This window comes from Salmo trutta, chromosome 16 (assembly GCF_901001165.1).
Source record: "Salmo trutta chromosome 16, fSalTru1.1, whole genome shotgun sequence".
In the NCBI taxonomy this organism is placed as follows: domain Eukaryota; kingdom Metazoa; phylum Chordata; class Actinopteri; order Salmoniformes; family Salmonidae; genus Salmo; species Salmo trutta.
Genome location: NC_042972.1, coordinates 27741018 through 27766194, shown reverse-complemented (window position 1 = coordinate 27766194; position 25177 = coordinate 27741018). Strand labels below are relative to the sequence as shown.

The window sequence follows — 25177 nt, the reverse complement described above, 5'->3', positions numbered from 1 at the left end:
ATTCCAAACTGCGCTCGTGAAACAGTCCTGTAGTTTAGCATCGGCAACATTGGACCACTTCCGCATTGAGCAAGTCACTGGTGCTTTTGTTTGTAAGCAGGAATCAGAAAGATAGAATTATGGTCAGATTTGCCAAATGGAGGGTGTAGAGCTTTGTATGCGTTTCAGTGTGTGGAGTAAAGTTGGTCTTGAGTTTTTTTGCCTCTAGTTGCACACGTGACATGCTGGTAGTAATTAGGAAAAACAGATGGTATGTTGTAAAGCTTAAGGATCTTGAAATGTTTAAGGATTAAGAAATTGCACAAATGCTCATCTCTTCAATAATAGAGGAATACTTTTAACATTGGTTCTTTCATGTGCTTAAAAATGTTCTGCTTGGCTCCTGAACAAATCCACCAGGAAATTGAGTTTGTGGTTGACAGATAATCTACTCTACATTGTCATGTGCCCCCTCGTGGTGAAAAGGGTGTGCTGGTGTACTCCAGATGCAAAACTTGTAATTTCTTTTTTATTCATCAACATGCGCAGGTTTTACCTTGAACTGTATATGCAACATGGGAAACATTCTGAAAACAGCTTTTTAAAAACAGCAGATATTTTATTTCCCCAAAAGTGATTCAAGTTAACCAGTAATCTGCTTATTACAATATTGAGTTTACATGGACTGCCTCAAAATGCCACTTTCCACCCTATGGACCCTGATCCAAAGTAGTGCACTATAAAGGGAATAGGGTGCCATTTGGGACAAATCCATGGAAAGAAACATCTCTTTTTTTAATTCCTAAACCTGGGCATTGACAGTACAATCCCTGTATTGGCTAGACCTTTGAAAGGCATACAGAACATTGAATACTGAAGAGAAAGACTGAAGAATATAATGACAAGCCCATCAAATGCATCATGTTTCCAATAAACCTGGAGCTATCTCGCTCTCTGGTCTTTGGATTTTCTCTAAGACTTGTTTACCGCCTTCTCAGAAATATTTGGTAAGTGAAGGTCCAGCTTTCCCCATCCTCAGTCCCCATACAGCCCTGTAGAGGCATTGTGTAAGATGATGCTTCAATCATATTGGGTCCAACTGGATTCCTCAGATTGGTGGAGGATGAGGGGAGTTTCCCCCATTCTATGTAAAACACTGAGCACCTAAGTGGAAAAGCTGGATATAAATAAAATGAATCAAACTGAAGACTTCTCCTCTAATCATCATCTTGCTCATTGTCAATCAAAACCATCTGTCGTCTGCCCTTGGCAGGGACGGACTGCGTCCCTGTCAGCCCCGAGGTCCAGAGTGAGGGAGTCCTCTATCAGGAGAGGAGACAGCAATGCTAGAAAAACATGTCGTACTAATAATTTTGTAGCCTGGATGCCAGTCCGTTTCTTCTTTAACAAATGCCAGTCATTGTCATTCTTGCCAAACAAAGGCAAAGCAGTTTGTGGGTAAAACTAACAGGACTATATTATGATTAGGTTAAAGCACAGTATCTCCATCCTCGTCGCTGTCCAACAACAGCACTCTGCTTCTCTTGCTGGAGGTCTTCTTATTCTCTGAAGATCTGTGATGGTCAAGGAGAGGAGAAAACAGGCAGAAAATAAACAGGCAGCGCTATGCTATTGCATAAGAAATACACTGTGTACAGAATGGAAAACTATCACCTCTGAGGTGCACTGTCTGAATCTATATCCTCAACAGGTGTGAAATCTGAAGAGAAAGAAATGGCTTGTCAGATATAAGTGGATGTTTGTGCATATACAGTAGTTAATCGCATTCCGATTTTTGGTAACACAAAATAGTATCAGTAAAACAACGTACATTTGTGAAGAGTTTGATGGAAATATTACATCCCCTAATAAAGTTACGGTTAACTAAGCAACAACCTTGGATCAATTCTATGAGATCTCCACAATTCAGAGTTATCAATGGAGTATGAGATAATGGCTATTCACTAGTGCACTACTTTTGAACACAGCCAATAGGGTTTTGGTCAGAAGTAGTGCACTATATAGTGAATTGGGTGCCATTTCAGACACATCCAATGTCTTTAATCTGCTGACCTTTGTGTTCTGCTGAGGCAGATGGCTATTTCCTCTTGTGGGCCAGCAGCAGGCCTCGGAGGGCCTGGGCTCTCTGCTCATGGGAGTCTGCCTCCACCTGCGGCTGCTCCTGGATGGGGCTCCTTGGGAATGGCCGCTCTGATCCCTCTCCCCCTACCGTCGGGGATCCCCTTAACTGGGACGGGTTCATCTTGGCTGGGATCCTCCAGAACGTCTCCTAATCGATCATCAAACACACATTACCTATACAGTAGTCTATGGGAAAGCCTGCCGAAGTTTTGAAAAACACAGACATCACTTCAATGCCTTTTATAAATGCAACATTTTCAAAGTTGAATGCCTCATAAGCTGCATCTTGCCTTAAAGTTGGAATCCTTAATCGTGAAACTACCACGTCCGTTTGTGATAATACAACAACAAAGTGACTGCAAGCAATGCTGTTTTTTTCTCTCGGACATCAATGAACGCACGCGGAATAGAACAGCAGAATATGTACTGCAATTTTTGGGTGCGCATTGCGACACTCACCTCCGCTCAACAACAAAAAAACGATAATGTCCACGGTGCCGACAGTGGCAGTTTCCCCTACTGCGGATTCCACCTTTTAACTAAGTAAATACTTTTGGGGCTTAGTCCTGCAATTTAATGTGGGTAAGACAAAAAAAAATGATATAAAAATATATATTTTTAAAATATATATTTTTATATAGCTGAGTTTCCGCCTAAATCCCACCTGCTCATCGGCTGGTACTCGAACCCCTATTTGTGCTTGGACCCCTATTTTCCGTAGTAACCTCTGGAAGCTCCTTTTCTCCATTGCGTCCTCATTCTCCTCCGTCAGAGGGACAGGTGGTACAGGCTGAGACAAGCCTGATGACGAAAATAGAACATTAACTGCCCCAATAAATCACAAATGTCCTCAACCACACTTCAAAGATGCAGCAATTCACAATGATAAAGGAATACATACTAAGTCTCCCCCTCCCCCAGTACTTTTAGTCCTTTTTAACGTGAATTTCCACTCACCTTCTTCCTTGCGGTCATCTGCTGTTCTGTTCAGGCAGTTCTGTAGCCACAACAGGGGTCCTGACATACCTATAACAAAATAATACAGCTTTAGGGACCATTTTTCAAATGTTGACAAACAAACTGTTTTGTGGCCTTCTTGCCAATGGGAAATCTTCTTTGATTTTGTGTAATGTTAAAATGAAAAGAACCTCCTACTATACTGATAGCTAGATGGGGTAGTCTGTAAAAATCTGAACATGAATGCCCTGCTCTCAACTTCCTGCCGTAGAGTGTACACCATGGTCCCCAAGATGGCATTCTTCTCAACCGTGCTTTCCCGCTCTGCTACCCTGCTTTTCCTCCATCTGGCTCCCTGAGCCTGCCTCTCCTGCTCCTCCCCCTCGCTCTCCTCCTAGTGCATCATCATTATCTCAGCCCATGGATGGGCTCTTCTGTTAGACCGCCATGTGGTCAGCCAGAAACTCTTCTTCAGTTTAACAGATTACACACAAATACTTTGACTTTCTTCAGTCATAATAGTAGTGCTACTTTTATGACATTTCTAGACTGCTAACCTATTCTATACTGGACACCCAATACAATAAGAGTCAACAAATGTGAAATAAATTCCCCTCACCATTCCAATCCCAGAGCTCTTCCCCGGAGCGTTAGGGTTGCAGCATCTTCTTCTTGTGGAGTTCTTGTCAGTCGGAGACTAGGCCCATGCTGAGCAGCTTTTCCACCAAGCGGGCACGGGACCGTTTAGCCACCAACTTCTTCAGGATGTTCCCCAGCACGTCTACGGAAATATAACAATCACTCAGAACTGGGTTCAAATATTATCTGAATTCAAAATACTTTAGCTGGGCTTGATTGAGCTTCCCTGGCATAATGGAACCAATAGAATGAGCGCAAAATGGCAAACTGAAAAATTTCAAATAGTAATTTAACCCAGGTCTGCAACCATTATCACCACGAAGACGAAGAATACCGCAACCCTTTTCAACATGGTAACATTGTATAGCGTCGGAATCAAGAAAACCTTCAAAACGTACCATCCGAGTCTCTGAACTCCTCAAACAGCATCTGTAGCTCTTCCTCCTGTTCCTCTGTCCACAGGACAATATGAGTGCCTTTCCTTCAGGGAAGTCAGATCAGAGGTTACAGGTCAGGTTTTGTCCTTTCAATACTCTAACTATTACTGACATGTAAACAGTATTTTACATCCACAGACATTAATATAGAATCTCAAATGGTAAAAGCTAGCAGGTTACAGGATGTAGCCTAGACATGATGGCCACCAGACAGACACTGACTGACCTCAGTTTCTTCAGGTCTTTGACACCGTCCACCAGCCCCATCGCCACCAACTGGGCCACCACTTGCTGACGCTGATGGGTGGTGTTGCTAAGCAACGGCAGCAGAGTCTCCACAATGTGTGGCACTGTGAAAGTCAAAAGTTCAAGGACAGAATATGGGACAAGCATATCTATGTATGGAATGGTTACCATAAAACACCAGTTAAATGAAATGATTGGTGATAAAATGTCAGGAAATTAAAAATGAGTGGTGCCGTTTGTTTACCTTCAGAGTCGCGGTGCTCCTTGTAGAGTGTTCACAGCGCCTCCTCTTCCTCTGGCATCCATTTTGCTTTCTTCTTAGACCCCTCTCTGAAACAAACATGAGAACAATAAATTACTTTTAAAATTGGAAACCTTGAAAAGCGCATAGTAAATGCGCACACACTTATTTCATTGACACCCAGGCACATACACACACCCTTCTCCAGGCTTGCTGTTGCCTTCTGTCATCTCACGTACAGCTCCCACATTCTTCAAGAAGAGCAGCTCTACATAGGCCTTGTTTTTGGCTGCCAGGGCAAGGAATCGGTTCAGCACAAACTTAGCAAAGGTCACCAGCTCCTGTAGGAGGAAGAGAAAAACATGAACTTGTAATTGTATTATTGTCCTTGTGCCTGGGTTAACCCTCTAGAGTCGATGTCCCCATGTAAATTGAATTAGCATAATAAAAAAATCTGTCTGTTTAAGCTAGAGATCTTTTTTGCATGGGCTCAATCCACCGCATCCGCCAATGGCAGCCTTCCGCACCTGCGGTGGAAGGTGGCCGAGCTACAAGTGTCACGTCTGCTCCTGCCATGCCCTCTAGTGATCATCCTGTGTCTCCTTGACCTGCCGCCGCTCCCCCAGTGCTCTCTCCCTCTCTGTGTGTGTGTGTGTGTGTGATTGTGTGGGTGGAGACAGGTGTGCTGGAGTCAGAGCAGATCCCCATCAGCTGCAACCTTATCCATTATCATGACCTCTACAAATACTCAGTCCTGCCACTTCCACACTGCCAGATCGTAATCTCTGCTCAGTTAGTCCATGTTTCTAGCCGTTTGTTCCTGTTTTCCCTTGCCTGGCGAGGTTTTCATCTCCACTACAGTTGAGCCTGCTCTGACTTTGATCCCTGTCTCCAGTCCGACTTCTCATCAGTCCTACTACTCTGTCCTGGATTCCCCACTCTATGCTCCCTTGGATTCCCCTCCGGACCTGCTTACCCTGTCCCAAAACCTCTTGCTCCAACCTCAGCCTCCGCACCTGGTTTCCGGCAACCCGCCCGAGCTTCCCCTGGCCTGCACTCAATCTTCCCCCCGTGTTTCAATAAATACCCTGGTTACCTCATCCCAGTCTCCTCGTCGGAGTCTGTTCTTGGGTTCGCCTGTTCCGCTCCGCGTGACAACAAGCAGTGTTTGTCAGACCCTGAGACAAAAACTTCTGTAGTGCCTGAACAGTTTTGGCTACACACTGATATGACTCGCACAAACACGTACGTGTCGGTTGTTTTGCTCTAGGACGCTTACAAGCCTCATCTGAAGGTAGCCCGGGAGCCAGTTATAAAAAAGAATATGGAAGCATACTCAGTGTACTAAACATTAGGAACACCTTCCTAATATTGAGTTGCATCACCTTTTGCCCTCGTCAGGGCATGGATTCTACAAGGTGTCGAAAGCGTTCCACAGGGATGCTGGCCCATGTTGACTCCAATGCTTCTGACATTTGTGTTAAGTTGGTTGAATGTGATTTGGGTGGTGGACCATTCTTGACACACACGGGAAACTTAAGCGTGGAAAAACCCGGCAGTGTTGGAGTTCTTGATAAAGTCAAACCGGTGAGCTTGGCACCTACTAACCCATTTAAAAGCACTAAAATCTTTTGTCTTGTCCATTCACCCTCTGAATGGTGCACATACACAATCCATGTCTCAATTGTCTCAAGGCTTTAAAATCCTTCTTTAACCGGTCTCCTCCCCTTCATCTACACTGATTGAAGTGGATTTAACAGGCGACATGAATAAGGGATCATAGCTTTCACCTGGTCAGTTTCATGGAAAGAGCAGGTGTTCATAATGTTTTGTACACTCTGTATATGGAAATAGTTTAGTGGCTAGAAAAAGGGGGTTAATATGGGTAAAAAAAATATGTAAATCATTTCCTGATCTTTCTTATCTCTCTCTTTCTTATCTCTTAGATATTATTTTTTGATACATAAAGGGGTCATCAAATATCAAATAATATGTAAATGATCCTTGGTATGACAATTTTAAAACATTTCCATATGTTAGCTTAGTAGAACATCCCCCCCCCCCCCACACACAGCTTAGACTGAAGGATTTTTCACCCAAAGGGGCTTGATCTCAATGAATATAATTTGAGTTACCTCCTCATCCATCCTACGTTCAGGGGGGATGGGTCCCTGGGAACAAAACAAACAGTGTCTCTTCATGGAAAGAACGCTCATCCAAATACGCATCAGTCCAGCTTTAAAAAATTTTAAAAAGGGGGTTCTAGTCATCTACCTTATTTTAGTACATGTGAATGTATCTGCTACTGTACATCTGTCAGATTAAATGATATTGATCCCATGTTTTATAAAGTACTACAGACAGACACTCACTGGGCAGGTTGGCTAACAGGATCTGTTTGAGGAGCTCCAGTTCCTCCTCTGGCTCCACATCAGCTGAACCAAACACATCTCCCTCCGGCCACACCTCCCTGTGAACAGTAATATATATAGAGACAATTATGACAACATTACTTTTTGTGATTACAAAGTCAATGGTCCAAAAAGTAGGCTCAGATCAAGATGCTGTTTTGACCATTGGTGGATTGACCCACGTGGATGTAGGGCACTTTGAGTTTAAGAAAAGGACATTCAAATAAAATTAACAAGTATTCGTATTCAATGGCAGATGCATCTACAGTATAATAGACTTTCCAAAAATAAGTCTACGGGAGCTAAGTCAAATTGAGTGGGACTGACCTGGCGGCTCGTAGCAGGCCCAGAGCCTCAGGGCCCAGTCTGTTGAACAGGGAATCCTGGATACGCACCATGGCCTCCGTCCTCTGCTCCTCCAGGGGAGTGTCTGACGCAGCGTCAAACGGCACAGCGCCCTCTGTCAGAGCCTCCGACAACTGCAGCCACACAGACAGGGAGACCCAGATTCAGCACTCGTACACATGCTGACAGCAACACAATAGGGCTGCATCTCAAATCAAATTTTATTTGTCACATGCGCCTAACACAACAGGTGTAGACCTTATTGTGAAAAGCTTACTATAAGCCCTTAATAAAGCAGTTAAGAAAATAGATGTAAGAAATAATTTACTAAATAAACAAATTAAACAAATTAAAAAGTAACAAAACATTTATGAGGCTATATACAGGGAGTACCGGTACCGAGTCAGTGTGCGATGTAGGTAGGGGTAAAGTGACTATGCAAAGATAATAAACAGCGAGTAGCAGCAGTGTAAAAATAAATGGGGGTGGCCATTTGATTAATTGTTCAGCAGTCTTATGGCTTGGGGGTAGAAGCTGTTAAGGAGCCTTTTGGACCTAGACGTGGCGCTCCGGTACCGCTTGCCATGTGGAAGCAGTAAGAACAGTCTATGACTTGGGTGACTGGAGTCTTTGACCATTTTTTGGGCTTTCCTCTGACACCGCCTAGTATATAGATCCTGGATGGCAGGAAGCTTGGCCCCAGTGATGTACTGGGCCATACGCACTACCCTCTGTAGCGCCGTACGGTCGGATGCCGAGCAGTTGCCATACCAGGCGGTGATGCAACCGGTTAGGATGCTCTCGATGGTGCAGCTGTGGAACTTTTTGAGGATCTGGGGACCCATGACAAATCTTTTCAGTCTCCTGAGGGGGAACGGCATTGTCGTGTCCTCTTCACAACTTTCTTGGTGTGTTTGGACCATGATAGTTTGTTGGTGATGTGGACACCAAGGAACTTGAAACTCTCGACCGCTCCACTACAGCCCCGTCGATGTGAATAGGGGTATGTTCAGCCCTCCTTTTCCTGTAGTCTACGATCATCTCCTTTGTCTTGCTGACGTTGAGGGAGAGGTTGTTGTCCTGGCACCACACTGCCAGGTCTCTGACCTCCCTAAAGGCTGTCTACCTCAATAGATGAAACAGTCTTCCTCTACTTGTCTCATGTAATTCATCTGCACTGATCTGATCTACACATACATAGGGGAAAGCAATATGGTATCTGATTATTTGCTGTCACCAGTCCAGCTCTTTCAGACTAGTCAATATTATGAAGGAAACAAGACAAGGAGAGGAATCCACTTTAGACAGATGCACCCATGAACTCTTCCCTAGCTGTTTGTTGCAGTCTAATACTACAAGGTGGAGCCATGAGGGCAGCAATGCAACCATCTGGCTCAGTGAATGGAATGGACTGGTGGAGAGTAGACAAGAAAAGCTAGCTGCTCCACATGTTAACTGTCCCCTGGCTGACCCTAAGGCTGATCCCCAACAATGACCCTAAAGCCGGTGGCCCTCAGCTCCTCTGCCACGGCCCCCCATGTCACTAGGGACAAAGGGTTGGGCCGTCAATTGATGTTTGTATGTTCAAATCAACAACAATCGGTTTTCAAAAACATACGTCTTTGGCAAAAGATAGCAAAATTGCTAAACTATGTGATTCACTATTCCCACTCATTCCTTCAGCCCGTCACCCCTCTAGGGCCCCCTATCTGTCTGTGAGTAGAGGTTGAGGCTCACCTGCACCACCAGGTTGTTGCGTCCCTTGCAGAAACGTAGGAAGAGATGGGTGGACTCTAACAGGTCCCTGACGAAGGAACGCAGCTGCTTGGTCTCATCAAACTTCCTCAGTACTCTGGAGTACAGGGAGTCAAGAAGATCTCCCTGTACTCCATCAGGTAGAAGATGTTACCTAGAGGGGAGAGAAAGGATTTAGATGTTTAGTTTAGAAAAATTATGAAAGAGAAAACAAAGAGGTGATGAAACAAGAAAAAAGGAGGAGAGGAAGAGAGGGGTCTCACTCGATGACGTTGACGCCCTGTCTAATGTTCTCGTCTCGGGAGCGGTCCATCTCGTTCACCGTCAGCAGCAGCTCCTGGCACGCCTTCAGAGCCAGGTGCATCCTGGGAGAAAAATACAAAAATGTATTTCTTACGTTCAAAACCAAAGATATACAAATATTTATAAGCTATCCTCCATGTGGGCCCCAAATGGTCCATTATGATAACATTCCAGTTTGACTTCAAACTTTTGGTGCCAACATGGCGGCCTTAAAACAGTAATAACCCAGTTCGCCACATCCACCTACAGGACCAGGACATGGCCTCCTTGCGGTCAGTGAGCATCATCATGTAATAGTTGGTGATGTTGCGCTCGATGAAGTGGAAGACACGGATGCACATGGTCTAGGAGACCAGGTCGGCACGGAAACAGTTGACGCGGTTGAAGGCCATGAAGAAGCTGAGGGCCCAGAGATAGTAGGTCTCGTCATACTGCTGCGCCTGTTCCCTGATCAGCCCTTCCTGTGGAACCAGACAGAGACCGGGGGTGCTTTCAGTTCACTTGAACGTTTGTGGAATGGTTTGTACTGAGCGACACGTTTTCCCAAAACGTTCTTGAACAGACTTGGAGATTCCTAAGCTCCGTTCGGTGGGTGTGCTGGGGTAGGGCTTGATGCAATGAGCGGCATATTTAAAAAGCACTAAGCATTTTGAACCCACAATCCCTCCCCATTTTTCAACTGGTCATTTAGAACAGCACTGGTTCAGTTCAATTGAACATTTCTATTACGTTTTTATGTACGGAACGCAGCCCAGCTATCACTGCTGTGGCAAACTGCACTTAGATCAGATCTGTTTACATATGTAGGCCTGAGAGATGGCACCGAAGAACATGGCTGACGTTTTACATTCTCCCAACCAATTGTGCAATTTTGTTATTTTTGTTGCGTTTTGTATAACTTATTTTTTTACTTATTGTGTACATAATGTTGCTGCTACCGTCTCTTATGACCAAAAATAACTTCTGGACATCAGAACAGCGATTACTCACCACGGACTGGAAGAAACTTTTTCCTTTAACGAGTCTGACGAGAAGGATATCCTGCTTTCACAGGAACAGGCCCAGATCCACGCCTTTTGCGTGAAGAAAAGACGCCGGAAAAGGGGACGCAGATCGGGGATCCTTCTGAGAAGCCGGAGGCGAGCGAGTAAACTCCCAATGCCTTCCAGTCTCCTTGCTAACGTCCAATCGATAGAAAATAAAATTCATGACCTATTATTAAGATTATCCTACCAACGGGACATTAAAAACTGTAATATCCTATGTTTCACAGAGACGTGGCTGAACGAAGAAACTGACAATATAGAGCTGGCGGGATTTTCCATGCATCGGCAGAACAGAGACGCTACCTCTGGTAAGATGAGGGGTGGGGGTGTGTGTCTTTTTGTCAATAACAGCTGGTGCGCGATGTCTAATATTAAAGAAGTCTCAAGGTATTGCTCACCTGAGGTAGAGTACCTTATGATAAGTTGTCGCCCACACTATCTACCAAGAGAGTTCTCATCTGTATTATTCGTAGCCGTCTATTTACCACAACAAAGCGAAGCTGGCACTAAGACCACTCTCAACCAACTCTAAGGCCATAAGCAAAGAAGAAAATGCTCACCCAGAAGCGGAGCTCCAAGTGGCCGGGGACTTTAATGCAGGCAAACAAATCGGTTTTATCAAATTTTTACCAACATGTCACAAAACAATCCTAGACCACCTTTACTCCACACACAGAGATGCATACAAAGCCCCCCCCCCGCCCCGCCCTCCATTTGGCAAATCTGACCACAATTCTATCCTCCTGATTCCTGCTTACAAGCAAAAACTAAAGCAGGAAGTACCAGTGACTTGCTCAATACAGAATTGGTCAGATGACGCGGATGCTACACTACAGGACTGTTTTGCTAGCACAGTCTGGAATATGTTCCGGGATTCATCCAATGGCATTGAGGAATACACCACCTCAGTCATTGGCTTCATCAACAAGTGCATCGACGACGTTGTCCCCACAGTGACTGTACGTACATAACCCAACCAGAAGCCATTGTCACAAATGTCGTAGTGAAGAGACCAAGGCGCAGCATGGATAGTGCTCATTCTTCATTTATTTTTTGAGAACACTTTAAACAAAAATAACCAACGACCAACAGTTCCGTCAGGTAAAACAACTAAACGGAAAATAAACACCCACAAAACCCAAAGAAAAACAGGCTGCCTAGGTATGGCTTCCAATCAGAGACAACGAAAGACACCTGCCTCTGATTGGAAACCATACTCGGCCACACATGGAAACTGAAACATAGAAACAGAAAACTAGAACAAATTCCCCTAGAAACAAACCAACCCCAAAACACAAAAAACAACCCCCCTGCCACACCCTGACCATTCTACTATGGCAAAATGACCCTTCTCACTGGTCAGGACGTGACTGCCATGGATTACAGGCAACATCCACATCGAGTTAAAGGCTAGAGCTGCCGCTTTCAAGGAGCGGGAGACTAATCCGGATGCTTATAAGAAATCCGCTATGCCCTCAGATGAACCATCAAACAAACAAAGCATCAATACAGGATTAAGATTGAATCCTACTACACCGGCTCTGATGCGAGCCTACCAGACGAGCTAAATGCCTATTATGCTCGCTTCGAGGCAAGCAACACTGAAGCACGCACAAGAGCACCAGCTGTTCTGGATGACTGTGATAACGCTCTCGGTAGCCGATGTGAACAAAACCTTTAAACAGATTACCAGGATGTGTACTCAAAGCATGCGTGGACCAACTGTCAAGTGTCTTCACTGATATTTTCAACCTCTCCCTGACCGAATCTGTAATACCTACATGTTTCAAGCAGACCACCATAGTCCCTGTGCCTCAAGGACACTAAGGTAACCTGCCTAAATGATTACCGCCCTGTGGCACTCGCATCGGTAGCCATGAAGTGCTTTGAAAGGCTGGCCATGGCTCACATCAACAGCATCCTCCCGGACACCCTAGACCCACTCCAATTCGCATACAGCCCCAACAGATCCACAGATTACGCAATCTCAATCGCACTCCACACCGCCCTTTCCCACCTGGACAAAAGGAACACCTATGTGAGAATGCTGTTCATTGACTACAGCTTAGCATTCAACACCATAGTGCCCTCAAAGCTCATCACTAAGCTAAGGACTCTGGGACTAAACATCTCCCTCTGCAACTGGATCCTGCACCCTCAGGGGTGTGTACTTAGTCCCCTCCTGTATTCCCTGTTCACCCACGACTGCGTGGTCAAACACGACTCCAACACCAACAGTGGTAGGCCTGATCACCAACAACAATGACACGGCCTATAGGGAGGAGGTCAGAGAACTGACAGTGTGGTGCCAGGACAACAACCTCTCCCTCGATGTGAGCAAGACAAAGGAGCTGATCATGCACTACAGGAAAAGACGGGCAAAACAAAATGTAAATGTAAATAGAAGATGGGGAGATAGGGAGAGGAAAAGAGGAGAAGCAAGAGAAAGACAGAAGGGAGAGAGGAGTAGGAAGGCGTAGTAAAACAATGAGAAAGAGAGAGACATTACAGTGAGTGATTGAGATGATTCAACATGCCAGAGATTATTGAGTGTTGTTCTGATGAGTGAGCCATGGTAATGGACCAAGGTTAAAAACCTCAGTAGGAACTGCTGCTTGGGAATTTACTGAATGGGGTTACAGCACGACCTAACACAGTGAACTCTGACCTTCTCCTCGTAGGGGTCAGCGGGGACAGGCAGTACATTCCTGACCAGCAGCTGAATCCTCTCTATCAGCAGGTTGTCCTCCTCCTGCCTCTGCTCCCAGTCCTGGGAGACGAGAGCGAGAAGAAGCAGATAGAGGGAGAGAGGGAATTTTTTAACACATGGCCAATGCTTTTCACTCTCTTTTTTGGAAAATATTATTTGTGGAGGACTCTATTCTGTGGTGTTGGTCTGAAAGTGCAACACTCACTAGTTGCAGCAGATTGTACAGGGTTTTACTCAGAACTCCAAACACCTTCTCATTGGCAAAGGTCTGAGGAGGGAGAGATGGGGAGAACAGTCAATCATACTGCTCACACCGTAGTCCTCCACTCTTCCCCACTAGAGTGGGCTCAAATAGATAATCATCACAGATTATGCATCCCAAATGGAACCCTATTCCCTATATAGTGCACTACTTTTGACCAAGGCCCATAGGGAGGGGATATTCGATCAAGCAACCTTTCGGTTACTGGCCCAATGCTCTAACCACTAGGCTACCTGCCGCCCAAAAATTAACCAATAATTGAGGGGAGAAAATACACAACGATAGAAGAAATGTCTAAATAATTTATATATAAATAGATCTGGGCAAATGGCTCTGGTTGTAACTCAAAGCTGTAAACGAAAAGCATCTGAAAGTCATTTCCAATTGCCTTTTACAAATCTGAATCTGAAAAAAATTCAAACAGTCCCTTTACAAGTCAGAATGTTGAATAAACGTCATTTGAACTTACTCCACCTGTTGTCTGTGTGTGGTTGGTACTTTTGTCTCCTGAAACTTGAGACAAAAGCGATTCACCCGTTCTAACCAGGGGTTTATATTTTGCGCAGGGCAGTACCAGCTTTTTAAAAAGGTCGGTTTAATAATACTTTCCTGTGGATATTCTCTCAAATTTGAAAGACAAAAGAACCAACCGCACAGACAATAGTTAAAGTTCAAATTAAGTGTATTAATCTTTCTGGCTTGTAAAGGTCACTTTCCACATTTTTGCAGAGTTTTGTTTCAGACTGTGTAACCAAGGTATCACAGACTGATTTATTAGGCAACATCTCCAAGAAGCAGTCAATGTTTACTTCATGTAGCCTAAATGTTCTCAGGTATGGGTGAAATTCACACCTCAAGTCATTCTAGCAAACCAAGTTCCTTCTGGCATACATTGAGTACCAATGCCTATTCCATGTTTCCATTAGCCTACAACCTCAATATGCGTAAAGTAAATTGGGTGGACTTAGTCTTAATTGTTTAGGTGAAAATTAACAGTATAAAAATGCAATAACCTAGCCCAAGAATATTTAACTCAAGAGTTTAAAAATGAGATTACACAAATGTATACTACTAACAAAATGTCAACTCTCCTATGTTACACACATTGCATGCATTACTTTTCCAGAAGTTGCATAAAGGCTCTCAACCACAAATTAGACACTAACACAGTCAGCTACTGGAAAAAAACATCCCAAATACACAGTATCACGAGGACTAAAAAAGTAGGCTTAACTGCAAACAGAACATGAACTGATACATCTCATTCTCTCATGTCATAATACAGGTGTTGTGCCAAAAATCTCCCCCTTGACAGAATTCTCCTCCCCTTAGCAGAAAATTCAAAATGCAACAATTTCAAAGATTTTACTGAGTTTCAGTTCATATGATGAAATCAGTCAATTGAAATGAATTAATTACGCCCTAATCTATGGATTTCACATGACTGGGAATACAGATATGCATCTGTTGGTCACAGATATCTTAAAAAAAAAAAAATGTACCTCAGGATCTTATCACGGTATCTCTGTACATTGCAATTGCCATCTATAAAATGCAATTGTAGCTTATGCCTGCCCATACCATAACCCCATCTCCACTTTGGGGCACTCGATTCACAACGTAGACATTACCATACACGTGGTCTGCGGTTGTGAGGCCGGTTGGACGTACTGCAAAATTCTCTAAAAGGAAGATTGGAGGAAGCTTATGGTAGAAAAATGAACATTCAATTATCTGGCAAAAGCTCTGGTGGACATTCCTGCAGTCAGCATGCCAATTGCACACTCTCTCAAGACTTGGGACATCTGTGGCATTGTGGTGTGTGACAAAACTGAACATTTTATAGTGACCTTTTATTGTCCCCAGCACCTGTGTAATGATTGTGCTGTCTAATCAGCTTATTGATATGCCACACCAGTCAGATGGATGGAGTATCTTGGCAAATAATAAATGGTTACTAACAGTGATGTAAACAAATTTGTGAACAAAATGTGAGAGAAATAAACATGGAAAATCTTTTGGAAAATTTCTGCAATCTTTTATTTCAGCTCATGAAACATAGGACCAACACTTTACATGTTGCATTTATATTTTGTTCAGTGTATCTAATGTTAGCTAAATGTGGTAATTAATCAATTGGCTACATTTCTTTCAATTTACCTGTTAGCAAAGGTGCCAGCTAGAGATGACGTGCAGGAGCTTGCAGGGATTTGTAGTCTTGCATGATGTGATGCAAATTAGCATTTTTGAATTGAGCACAAATAGAGCCGAATATATTGATAAAAGTCACCTTGTCCAAGAGAGATTTACATGGTTATCAAAACGTCATGGCAGGGTAAGCCTATACGAAACACAGCCCTTATTTTAAGTGTTTCTAAAATCTCCTATGGGAAAAATGTATGGTAGAAAAAAGGATTGGAACCATTTCCTTGTTTAACTGCTAGGTTTTGTGGGTATTATGACACCTCCATTGGTGGGGCTCTTTTGAGTCTTCACATAGGAATGGTATCACGTGATCGATGGCTTTGTCCATTAATTTAATACAGTCATTGTTAGTTGAATGGCAGCGAGTTTCACTCCACTGTTATGGAAGATTTAACAGTTATGAGACATACTCGATTCCTATAACAGAAACAATGAATTACAAGTAATCTCATGGTTTGCTGTCCAAATTGTTTGCTAAGCTAGCTAGCTAGCAAATAATGGCCTGTGTTTGTTCGTTTACACAATCATTCAATCACACAATTTTGGCAATTATACATACCAGACCAAGCCGTAGTGATGACAAAAGGGACCTTTGTGGTCAGACTACATTAATCAGTATCAATATATTTCCTTAGATATTAGCGAATTAAAATACAATAAGAGTCCATGCACTATCCAGTTTAGCGCCAAATCTCACGCCTAAACGATTCATGACGATTCTAGCAGTGTTACCAACTCCTCAGTAAGGAAAGTAGCTATTGGCTGTCCTAAAAGTCGCTAGAAGTCGCTAAATGACATCATCACCTAATTTGCATAATTGGCCATGTTCATGTAATTGTGATGGATGCTGTAGGAGAGAGGAATAACGTTGTGGGAGAGACAAAAAGTGAGAAAAAACACCCTAAATGTTTAGAACTACAAATTAACTTTCTTCTGTCGATTCTTGTTTTTTTTAAATGTCACAATTCCAACCCTCCTTCTTTATCCGGGCTTGAGACCGGCAAAAGTGACCCAAAAGAGACACTCTGGCGGAGTTACTTCGTTTTTTATTACATTTTTTAGTTTTTTAGTTTAGTTTTTTACATTTACATCCCGCCCTGAATGTAAGCCAGGGTGGGATCAGCTAGCGGCGGCTTCCCGCATGCACGATTAATTTGCAGTCTGGATGCGGAGGGGTGAACATCTCCTGCTCTGACTGCAGCTGGGAGGGACTGCTGCGTGAGGACTAGGCCGCCTGTGAGTGCTTTGGGACGGGGGTGGGGCCCACGGCAGAACCCGCTGCTCGTTGAGAAGAGTAAGAACGATACGTGCTTTCACGTCAGCATCTCCAAAAGTCTCCAATAACACCAGAAAAAGTCCCTAGATTTGTCGCTAGTCGCTTTTTTGAAAATGTGTTGCTAGAGGGGTCTGAATACTCGCTAAATATAGCAACAAAGTCGCTAAATTGGCAACACTGGATTCTAGTCAGATGTTCATCTTCTTAGGGATTTGTTTCGAGGACCGCATCCAACTTTTTGGTGCATACACCGCCACCTAACGTACTGGAGTGTGAGACCAGTCACGGCCTACCAACATAAAATCCACTTCATTAGTCCTATTCCTCTAAAACAGTGAAATATAGCCCTAGACACCACCACCTACACTAATTCAACACACACTATCTCCATTCCACTACTTTGACCCTATCTGCTCCTGCACCATGCCAACGGCCTGGGAGGACGGGACACCACCCCTCAACACACCCTGTAACTCTTCTGAAGTCAAATCTTGTATACCCAAATACTTCTCTGGAGCTACTGCTACAACATCTATTTTCTGTGATTTACACTCCATTTCTGTGGTACAGTTGATAACCATTGATATGAACGATAAGAAACCAACCGTATTGAAGCATAAATCACTCGTCGTTGGCCTATCCCCTCTGTTCTGGCACAACTCTACTACTCACTGAAATCCTTCCAGGATCCCTCACCCTTGACCCATCCTCCTCTACTTTCTTCACTGCCTCAGCATACAACACTTTCTGCACTACTTTGACTCTGGCCACTTCAGTCTGCCTCTCTCGCACTGGACACTTCCGATCCCCAGCAACATGGGCACCCCTACAGTTAACACACACAATTTTATCCACCGAAACTACACAATCCTCTGTCTCATGTCCTCCTGCATACTTCCCACATCTTTGAATCTCCTTCCTACACACTGCTGCGACATGACCATAAAATGCTGCACCTCAAACATCACAGTTGATTCGGCACAAAAGCTCTAACTGGATAACTGATTTATCCTAACATGACTTTGTTGACTTATGAAAGGCAGCGAACAAGTACACAGTAAATTATACAGTGTTAAATCAACACTGTTTGTGTTCAATTTAACACTGGTCCAGTGTCTATTCGGGTCCACACTTTTCAGTGTTAAATTAACACACTGTTTAATGACAGCCTTATTTGCATATTTCCCAGGGTGCCTTGCCTTTTGAGTGAATTGTAGAGTTACTCCCCTTGACTGTATTTGTTAGTGACAGAGACATGGTTGTTGCATTCATTCATTTTCAGTCCTGTCGCCTTCACCAAGTCAGATCCTACGCAAATATGTTACCGTTAAAATCCAATTATTTAAGATGATAAGATACATTTTCAGAAGGACTTATTTTGAGTATTTATTTCTCATGTCACTATTTTTAAAAACTATTTATCTTAAACTCTGCATTGTTGGAAAATAACCGGTAAGGAAGCATTTCACTGTTCTACAACTGTTGTTTACGAAGCAGGTGACAAATACATTTTGATTTGAGTTTTTGTATTCAGAATTACTGCCAGGGTTGGGAAGACTATATGAGAGGAATTTGGCCCGGTGGCCAGTAAAATTGTGCCTTTTTAAGTTGCGCATCGCACAGATTTCGGACCCGAATGTTAACCTGGATAGTAGAAATAACAGTTTACTAACCCAGCTGGCCAGTGCCCCAAAATCCTTGTCGAGATGGGTGTGGAAGAACTTGACTGGCCTGCACAGAGCCCTGACCTCAACCCTCATTGAACACCTTTGGGATGAATTGGAACGCCGACTGCGAGCCAGGCCTAATCGCCCCACATCAGTGCCTGATCTCAGTAATGTTCTTGTGGCTGAATGGAAGCCAGTCCCCACAGCAATGTTCGAACATCTAGTGGAAAGCCTTCCCAGAAGAGTGGAGGCTGTTATAGCAGCAAAGGGGGACCAACTCCGAGCAGGTGACCGCAAACTTTTAGTCATGTAGTGTATATGAAAACGGCGCATAAAAAAAAGTAAGACATTTTAAAAACTGTGATTTTCACTTTAAGATTTGCGGTGATGTGGGGAGCAAGAAAATAACCTACCTTGGGCTAGAAACTCTGTCTTTTTATAATAATAATTTATTACATTTCTTTTGCACTTTTCATAGAATCTCAAAGCTCTAAAAGAACAAAAAAATTTAATAAAACCAATATATCATGACAGGTCAACCAATAGAGGCCAAGTCTTTGAAAGCTGCATCCTCCAAAGATGGAGAATGTCAGTTCATGGCTTGAGCGAAGGGAGCTAGACAGAGGATGGTAGATGACGGTGAAGTAGTCTGCTGATGATCTTGTATTGGGCAAGTCTGGGAACCAGCCTGAATCTTATAGCCACTGGACTTCTTTTTATTATGGGGGTGGGGGGTTTACCACGGATCATAGAAATGCGCTGTTTTCACATACAGTGCCTTCAGAATGTATTCAGACCTCTTGAATTTTTACCACATTTTGTTACGTTACAGCCTTATTCTAAAATGGATTAAATAAACATTTTCCTCAGCGATCTACACACAATACCCCATAATGACAAATCGCAAACAGGTTTTTATACCTTTTAGCAAATGTATTTAAAAAATAAAACAGTAATACCTTATTTACATAAGTATTCAGACCCTTTGCTATGAGACTCGACATTGAGATCAGGTGCATCCTGTTTCAATTGATCATCCTTGAGATGTTTCTACAACTTGATTGGTGTCCACCTGTGGTAAATTCATTTGATTGGACATGATTTGGAAAGGCACACACCTGTCTATATAGGCAGACGGAAGCCATTCCTCAGTAAAAGGCACATGACAGCCCACTTGGAGTTTGCCATAAGGCACCTCAAGAATCCAACAAGATTCTCTGGTCTGATGAAACCAAGATTGAACTCTTTGGCCTGAATGCCAAGTGTCACGTCTGGAGGAAACCTGGCACCATCCCTACGGTGAAGCATGGTGATGGCAGTATCATGCTGTGGAGATGTTTTTCAGAGGCAGGGACTGGGAGACTAGTCAGGATCGAGTGAAAGATGAACGGAGCAAAGTACAGAGAGATCCTTGAGGAAAACATGCTCCAGAGCACTCAGGACCTCAGACTGGGGTGAAGGTTCACCTTCCAACAGCACAACGATCCTAAGCACAGAGCCAAGACAACGCAGGAGTGGCTTCGTTACAAGTCTCTGAATGTCCTTGAGTGGCCCAGCCAGAGCCCGGACTTGAACGCGATTGAACATCTCTGGAGAGACCTGAAAATAGCTGTGCAAATTAAATGAAATCAAAGTTTATTTGTCACGTTCGCCGAATACAACACCTTACAGTGAAATGCTTACTTACAGGCTCTAACCAAAAGTGCTGAAAAAAAGGTATGCGTGTGTGTAGGTAAGTAAAGAAATAAAACAACAGTAAAAAGACATTTGAAAATAACAGTAGCAAGGCTATATACAGACACCGGTTAGTCAGGCTTATTGAGGTAGTATGTACATGTAGGTATGGTTAAAGTGACTATGCATATATGATGAACAGAGAGTAGCAGTAGAGTAAAAAGAGGGGTTGGCGGGTGGTGGGACACAATGCAGATAGCCCGGTTATCCAATGTGCGGGAGCACTGGTTGGTCGGGCCAATTGAGGTAGTATGTACATGAATGTATAGTTAAAGTGACTATGCATATATGATAAACAGAAAGTAGCAGCAGCGTAAAAGAGGGGTTGGGGGGGGGGGCACACAATGCAAATAGTCCGGGTAACCATTTGGTTACCTGTTCAGGAGTCTTATGGCTTGGGGGTAAAAACTGTTGGGAAGCCTTTTTGTCCTAGACTTGGCACTCCGGTACCGCTTGCCATGGAGTAGTAGAGAGAACAGTCTATGACTGGGGTGGCTGGGGTCTTTGACAATTTTTAGGGCCTTCCTCTGACACCGCCTGGTGTAGAGGTCCTGGATGGCAGGCAGCCGTACGCACTACCCTCTGAAGTGCCTTGCGGTCAGAGGCCGAGCAATTGCCGTACCAGGCAGTGATGCAACCAGTCAGGATGCTCTCGATGTTGCAGCTGTAGAACCTTTTGACGATCTCAGGACCCATGCCAAATCTTTTTAGTTTCCTGAGGGGGAATAGGCTTTGTCGTGCCCTCTTCACAACTGTCTTGGTGTGTTTGGACCATTCTAGTTTGTTGTTGATGTGGACACCAAGGAACTTGAAGCTCCCAACCTGCTCCACTACAGCCCTGTCGATGAGAATGAGGGCGTGCTCGGTGCTCCTTTTCCTGTAGTCCACAATAATCTCCTTAGTCTTGGTTACGTTGAGGGATAGGTTGAGGGATAGGTTGTTATCCCAGTTATCCCAGTTGAGGGATAGGTTGTTATCCCAGTTATTCTGGCACCAGTTCTCTGACCTCCTCCCTATAGGCTGTCTCGTTGTTGTCGGTGATCAGGCCTACCACTGTTGTGTCGTCTGCGAACTTAATGATGGTGTTGGAGTCGTGCCTGGCCATGCAGTCGTGGGTGAACAGGGAGTACAGGAGGGGACTGAGCATGCATCCCTGGGGAGCTCCAGTGTTGAGGATCAGCGTGGCAGATATGTTGCTACCTACCCTCACCACCTGGGGGGCTGCCGGTCAGGAAGTCCAGGATCCAGTTGCAGAGGGAGGTGCTTAGTCCCAGGTTCCTTAGCTTAGTAATGAGTTTGAGGTGGTGATGGTGTTGAACGCTGAGCTGTAATCAATGAATAGCATTCTCACATAGGTGTTCCTTTTGTCCAGGTGGGAAAGGGCGGTGTGGAGTGCAATAGAGATTGCATCATCTGTGGATCTGTTTGGGCGGTATGCAAATTGGAGTGTGTCTAGGGTTTCTGGGATAATGGTGTTGATGTGAGCCATGACCAGCCTTTCAAAGCACTTCATGGCTACGGACGTGAGTGCTACGGGTCTGTAGTCATTTAGGCAGGTTGCCTTTGTGTTCTTGGGCACAGGGACTATGGTGGTCTGCTTGAAACATGTTGGTATTACAGACTCAATCAGGGATATGTTGAAAAAGTCAGTGAAGACACCTGCCAGTTGGTCAGCACATGCCCGGAGCACACGTCCTGGTAATCCGTCTGGCCCCGCAGCCTTGTGTATGTTGACCTGTTTAAAGGTCTTACTCACGTTGGCTACGGGGAGCCTGATCACACAGTCGTCCGGAACAGCTGATGCTCTCATGCATGCGTCAGTGTTGCTTGCCTCGAAGCGAGCATAGAAGTGATTTAGCTCGTCTGGTCGGCTTTTGTCACTGGGCAGCTCGCGGCTGTGCTTCCCTTTGTTGCCTGTAATCCATGGCTTCTGGTTGGGGTATGTACGTACAGTCACTGTGGGGACGACGTCCTCGATGCACTTATTGATAAAGCCAGTGACTGATGTGGTGTATTCCTCAATGTCATCGGAAGAATCCAGGAACATGTTCCAGTCTGTGATAGCAAAACAGTCCAGTAATTTAGCATCTGCTTCATCTGACCACTTTTTTATAGACCGAGTCACTGGTGCTTCCTGCTTTAATTTTTGCTTGTAAGCAGGAATCAGGAGGATAGAGTTGTGGTCGGATTTACCAAATGGAAGGTGAGGGAGAGCTTTGTACGCGTCTCTGTGTGTAGAGTACAGGTGATCTAGAATTGTTTTCCCTCTGGTTGCACATTAAACATGTTGATAGAGATTTGGTAGAACTGATTAAAATTTCCCTGCATTAAAGTCTCCGGCCACTAGGAGCGCCGCCTCTGGGTGAGTTGTTTCCTGTTTGCTTATTTCCTTATACAGCTGACTGAGTGCGTTCTTAGTGCCAGCATCTGTTTGTGGTGGTAAATAAACAGCCACGAAAAGTATAGCTGAGAACTCTCTAGGCAAGTAGTGTGGCCTGCAATTTATCACAATATACTCTACTTCAGGCGTGCAAAATCTAGAGACTTCCTTACATTTACAAATATGCACAGACCCCCCCCCCCCCCCACCTCGTCTTACCGGAGTGTGCTGTTCTATCCTGCCGGTGCAGCGTATATCCCGCTAGCTGAATATCCATGTCGTCAGCCATGATTCCGTGAAACATAGGATATTACAGTTTTTGATGTCCCGTTGGTAAGATATTCGTGATCGTACCTCGTCTAATTTATTGTCCAATGATTGCACTTTCGCGAGTAATATTGATGGTAACGGCAGTTTTCCTACTCGCATTCTGAGGTTCCTGATGAGGCATCTGGCTCTTCGTCCTCTGTACCTGCGTCGCTTCCTCTTGCGAATAACTGGGATGTCGGCCCTGCCGGGTGATTGGAGAATATCATGTGAGTCTTGCTTGTTGTTGAAAAAATCTTTGTCTAATCTGAGGTGAGTGATCGCTGTCCTGATAAGCTCTTTTCTGCATAAGATACAGTTGCAGAAACATTATGTACAAAATAAGTTACAAATAACGCGAAAAAAACCACATAATAACAGAATTGTTTGGGCGCCCGTAAAACTGCTGCCATTTCTTCCGGCGCCATTTTACTAGTGCAGCGACGTTTCCCATCCAACCTGATAGAGCTTGAGAGGATCTGCAGAGAAGATTGAGGAAACTCCCCAAATACAGGTGTGCCACGCTTAGAGCGTCATAATCAAGAAGACTCAAGCCTGTAATCACTGCCAAAGGTAAAGGGTCTGAGCTTGTTTTATAAGCTCATGTGGGCTGGGAATCCTGAATTTTTTTTTAATGAGGAAAAAAAAACAATTTTATCAATTTTAGAATAAGGCTGTAATGTAACAAAATGTGGAAAAAGTCAAGGGGTCTAAATACTTTTCGAATACACTGTATTACCTCAACAACCTGGTACCCCTGCCCATTGACTCAGTACCAGCACTCATTTTATATAGCCTCGTTATTGTTATTTTATTGTGTAACTATTCTTTTTGCTAATCTTTTTACTTTTTAACTCTACATTGTTGGGAAAGGGCTCGTAAGCATTTCACAGTAAATTCTAAAGATGTCGTATTCGGGCTACTTCTCTTCCCCCGCATCGTCCTTATGATTGTGCCATTGATCTCTTCCCCGGCAACACATCACCTCGTGGTCGGCTATATTCTCTGTCCAGCCGGAGACCAAGGCCATGGAGGAGTACATTGAGGATTCTCTGGCTACTGGAGGCATCCGTCCGTCTGCATCTCCTGCCGACGCGGGGTTTTTCTTTGTGGAGAAGAAGGACAAGACCCTGCGTCCATGCATTGACTACGGGGGTCTTAATGATATAACGATCAAGAATTGTTACCCCCTACCACTCCTCTCCTCGGCTTTCGAACCTCTCCAGGGGGCCACCATTTTTTCCAAGCTGGACCTTCGGAATGCCTACCACCTGGTTTGGATACGCGATGGAGATGAGTGGAAGACAGCATTTAACACAGCCAGCGGACATTATGAGTACCAGGTCATGCCGTTTGGACTCACCAACGCCACCGCTGTCTTCCAGGCCCTGGTAAACCATGTGCTCCGGGACATGCTAAATCATTTTGTGTTCGTCTACCTTGACGACATCCTGTTTTGTTTCCCAGTCTGCCCAAGAACATGTTCTCCATGTCAGACAAGTCCTTCAGCGCCTCCTGGAGAACCAGTTGTTTGTGAAAGCCGAGAAGTGTGAGTTCCACCGTTCTACAATTTCCTTCTGGGATAGGTCATCGCGGATGGAAATGTCCAAATGGATCCTGAAAAGGTGAAAGCAGTGGTAGATTGGCCTCAACCTACATCCAGGGTGCAGTTACAACGTTTCCTGAGGTTCCCTAACTTCTACCGCCATCTCATTCAGGGAAACAGCACCCTGGCGGCCCCCTCTCTGCACTCACCTCTCCCAAAGTACCATTCACATGGTCTCCAGCTGTTGACAGAGCCTTTGTGGACCTGAAGCATCATTTCACCACAGCACCCATCCTCGTCCATCCGGACCTGTCCCGTCAATTTGTGGTAGAGGTTGATGCTTCTGATGTTGGAGTGGGGGCCATCCTGTTCCAACAATCTGCCCAGGACCAAAAGCTCCATCCCTGTGCCTTCCTGTCCCATCGTCTCAATCCTGCAGGAAGGAACTACGACGTAGGCAACCGAGAACTTCTGGTGGTCAAGATGGCGCTGGAAGAGTAGAGGCACTGGCTGGAAGGACCGACCATAAAAATGTGGAATATCTCCGTACAGCCAAGCACCTTAACTCCAGGCAGGCCTGGTGGGTTTTG

General features: G+C 44.5%; 1 pseudogene; it reads right to left on the bottom strand.

Annotated features, from left to right (window-relative positions):
- Window positions 1–577: 577 nt before the first annotated feature.
- LOC115149795 (protein timeless homolog) lies at window positions 578–24071 on the bottom strand (annotated as a pseudogene).
- Window positions 24072–25177: the final 1106 nt, after the last annotated feature.